The 4199-nt window shown below is 33.3% G+C and overlaps 1 non-coding gene across 1 annotated transcript; it reads right to left on the reverse strand.

Moving 5' to 3' along the window:
• Positions 1–362: 362 nt before the first annotated feature.
• LOC112517518 lies at positions 363–549 on the reverse strand. The gene has a single exon (XR_003069712.1). It is a non-coding gene; the product is annotated as a U2 spliceosomal RNA (small nuclear RNA).
• Positions 550–4199: the final 3650 nt, after the last annotated feature.

The following is a 4199-nucleotide window of genomic DNA, read 5'->3' on the forward strand; positions in this document are numbered from 1 at the left end:
CGCACGTTGCGCGGTAATGATAATATCATCTTCAAAAGGAATGTTATAGACTAAATATGAAGTACTCTTCTAAAAAATTTTAGACAAATGTGAGTACATTAAAAGTTTTTAAGGGATTTGACAACAATCTTAGAACCATATGCTAATTTAAGTTATCCAACTATGCTTGAAAATCGTGTTGCGAAGTACTCTACAAATGTTTGACTAATGTTAGTAGTTTGTCTAATTAGAAGTCACAGTTTTAATTGAAATTTTATCTAAGGTGACAAAATCACGATTTTAATTTTATAACAAATTAAATTGAAATCTTATTTTTGAAGTTACGAAGAAGAAACGTTTTATAATATTTCTAGTGAAAATTAGAGGAGTGCGTAAATTGTAGCAACAATAGTGGAAGTCCAATACGATGCATGAAGAACCCCATCATCAAGCTAAGATAATGGATTTTCCCTCATGAAAAATAAAATTAATATCAAGTGGGGTCGATGACCCACATATCAGATATTAAACTGACAAAATATTATACTTTATCGTAACATTCTATAATATTTGAATTGTAATTAAAGAGGTGTGTCAAATCGTGATAGTATTAACATCATGACGACAGATAAATAACTACCTCATGTTGTCAAATATTTGATTGGTTTCCAACCATGGTTATAGATTTCAAAAGGGTTATCCAAATAAAGACAACTCTATGAGCCAAACCTAATATTTAACACAAAGGCATCCAATTCACCTTTTTTATACACTTCATTTTGTTCAAAATTTTCAACTCTTCACCAATGTGGGGATATCTCAAACTCAACCACAATTCACCAACACCTCAATACTCAATTCTCATGATGTCACATCAATACTCTTGGTTCTTCCTTTAATAGATATATAGATTTGATGCAACTAAGGAAAGAGAATCATTTATGTCTTGCATTGATAAACCATTGATCCCACTGTCAAAATCTCCGTTGGGATCAAATGTGGATTTATCAATGTGTTCATCAGAGTCTTCAGAATCTATTCATATGATGCATGTGACATAGATCCCACTCTTTTAGAATCAGAAGAAACAAAAGCAATATTTGTACATTTAGTTTCTTGAAAAACATTTTTCCTCGGTACCTTAGTTTGCTCATAATTATATAAAGTACCATATAGAGCAGTGAGAGACATGTGATGAAGATCTTTAGAGGTTTTTAAACACACAATTATATTTTCCCATGAGTCAAGCAAAAAGTCCATAAATTTGCACAATACCTCATCACTATCAAAAACTTTATCATGCACTTTAAGATCATTTAGAAGAGTATTGAACATGAGATATTCTTTCTCGTGACATATAAACAATTTGTATTGTTTGATGAGATTGATCCTTTTGCTCTGCTTAACTTGAAAGTTCCCTCATACGAAACAATAACAGTGTTCTACATATCTCTTGCAGTGGTAAGATTCATGATAGAGTGATGAACATTATCTGGAAGAGATATTACGATGATAATCTTAGCTTTAATGTCAACTACAACTTGTTTCTTATCATCTTCTCTCCAGCGATCTGGAGTCTTGATGATTTGTGTTCCTAGTCCGATAACTTTGTCATTTTCATCTCTATCTCCAGGAAGAAAGGTGGTAGGAAAATATGGACTATTTTTTAGAATATTTAGGATTTGGTTGTCAACTTCTTCAAAAAAGTGTCTTCCGATTTTCCCAAAGAGAAAATTATCCTTTTGAACACGAGGAGGTTTTGATAGAGAGCCATTGTTATTGGCTGTAGAAGTCATTTCAAATCTTGTTTATAAGATTAAATAAACCGCTCTGATACCACTTGTTGCTCCTGGTATATAATGACTTACAACATGATGTGTTTGTAAAAAGGGGGAGGGTTGAATATAATAAGAAGGTACTCTTTCAGATCTGAAGAACTAAGATAGTCTTCAGAGGGTTGAGGCCGAATTTGCCTAAAAACTATCACTCAAAAATTCTTTCAAAACCGGGTGAGTTGCAACATATAACAGGGATGACCTGTTATAACCACCATTGCATTAAATGTCGCTTGCCAACTTTAATGCATGTCTTTATTTGATTTGTTGATCCATGCATGATTGTACTCTTCATTTCAGCCTTTGAATTTGATGTATACACTTGTTAACCCAACTCATTCTTTTGTATGCAGAAGGAACAGTAAGGAAGTATGGTATTATTAGAATAGTATTTTAGAACTTACTTTCAATGATGTCATAACTGGGTTCCAATTATATAATTTGGGTGGTTTTAAAAGGTTTTGATAAGTAAATCAATTTAACTAATTGTGGTTATGTTGATATTTTACTTAATTATCTTCCACTGCCCTAAATGTTTTATGTATGAAATTCTCATCATAGGTGTGAAAATATGAGTTTTAAAATAGTAAAACTCCATCGCCTGTGTTTTGATAATATAAAAGTGAGAGTATAAGACTATCTTATTTGCCTATTCTGTTTTCAGAGAAAAGGAAAAAAGAGAGAAATTGTGTGTTTCTTGTGTGAAAGACTGCATAAATTTGTTAAGAAAAGAAGTTGATTTTGTGATATTATTTGCGGTTGTTGCTGTGTGATTCATCTTCAAATACATGCATAAGGTCAGTTTATGTTATCAAATTTATTTGATATTTAAAATATTGAACCGCATGGTTCATATGTGGAAAAAAATTGATAAACAGTTCTTGAAAGCTGTTTGAGTTTGATGGTGAATATGTATAGGGCTTTAAGGTTCTTGTATAAGTTTTTGTTTTGAAACGGTTTAATTGTCATTTTGGTAAAAAAGATGGTTTTGGGTCATGAGTACATTATGATATGTTGTAATAAGGGTGACACATCAAGAAGTTGCGTACATTGGTAATAAGGGCAGCATAATCAGGAGATGCGTACTTTTGTAACAAGGGTGACATACTCAGGAGTTGCGTACATTGGTAATAAGGGTGGCATAATCTATTTTATAAAAATGATGATCTTTTGATCATGGGTTTTGTATCACATTTGTGAGGTGATGATCTTAGGTTATCGTATTTGTGTGATATGAGGACTTGGGTTGTCACATTCTATGGATGTGATGAAAATAAGTGTTTCAGGACCAGAGGGGCTCTGGTTGGTCCTCGTGTGGAACCAGAGGATCTCTGGTTGTATGTGAGACTTTGGTTTTTAAAACATTTAATTTATCTTGGATCAGAGGCCCTGTATGTACTATACAGAGGCTATGTGTCTGGAAATGTAATAACAAGTCTAAGCTCTATATCCGAGCTCTGTATCTAAAATCTTTTGGACTTGTTTCATTTTCAAACTTGTTTTTTTATTTACATTTCAAACCTAGAGCCTAGCTCGACGAGAAGAGGTTCTGGAGGACCTCTGGTTGGCTTGGTCTTTAGGCGAATTATTCACATTATTTGTTTAAGTCTTTGAGAAAATATTCGAATCATTGGTACAGAACCAGAAAGACTCTGGTTGACCTTTATGTTTAACCATAGGGCCTCTATTTATATTTTAAAACCTAAATCTTTTAAGTTCAACTCAATTCTTATTTTTCATAAACTTTAGCCAATGACCAAGAGCTCTGGTTGGTCGTTTATTCTTGATTCTTAAAGATTGATACCAAGAGCTCTGGTTGGTCGCATATCCTTGTATATTTTAAAAGTTGAGATCAGAACTCTAGTTGGTATGACTAGAGGCTCTGGTCGACTAGAAAAGCTCTGGTTGGTTTGACTCAGGATTTCTTTTTTCAAGTTAAATGACCAGAGGAGCTCTGGTTGGGTATATTTTGTGTTTAAATTGTTTCAAGTTGATCCAAACTTCAAGATTTAAGATTTTAGTGACTTTGCTTTGTTTAGTGTTGCTCTGGCTTAAGAGCCAGAGGAGCTCTGGTTCTTAAGGGTGCATTTGGTATGCATACTACATGGGATATGATGAGACAAAAAAATAGTCTCATGTTTGGCATGTCATAGACAACAAAAACATAGGACAATGTGAGACTATTTTTAAGTTTCATGAGACAAATTTTGACATTTTTTGTTCCACCAAAAAAGGTGGAACAACATGTGACTCAATTTAAAATTACAATATTACTCTCGTTATTTCATTCCAATACAAAACTTAATTCATCCCCATCTGTGCATCTCATCTCTAGGGCTGTAAACGAACCGAACGAACACGAACGGAGGCTTGTTCATGTTCGTT

The sequence above is a fragment of the Cynara cardunculus genome, assembly GCF_001531365.2.
Source record: "Cynara cardunculus var. scolymus isolate 2C chromosome LG 8, CcrdV1, whole genome shotgun sequence".
NCBI classification, from domain to species: Eukaryota; Viridiplantae; Streptophyta; class Magnoliopsida; order Asterales; family Asteraceae; genus Cynara; species Cynara cardunculus.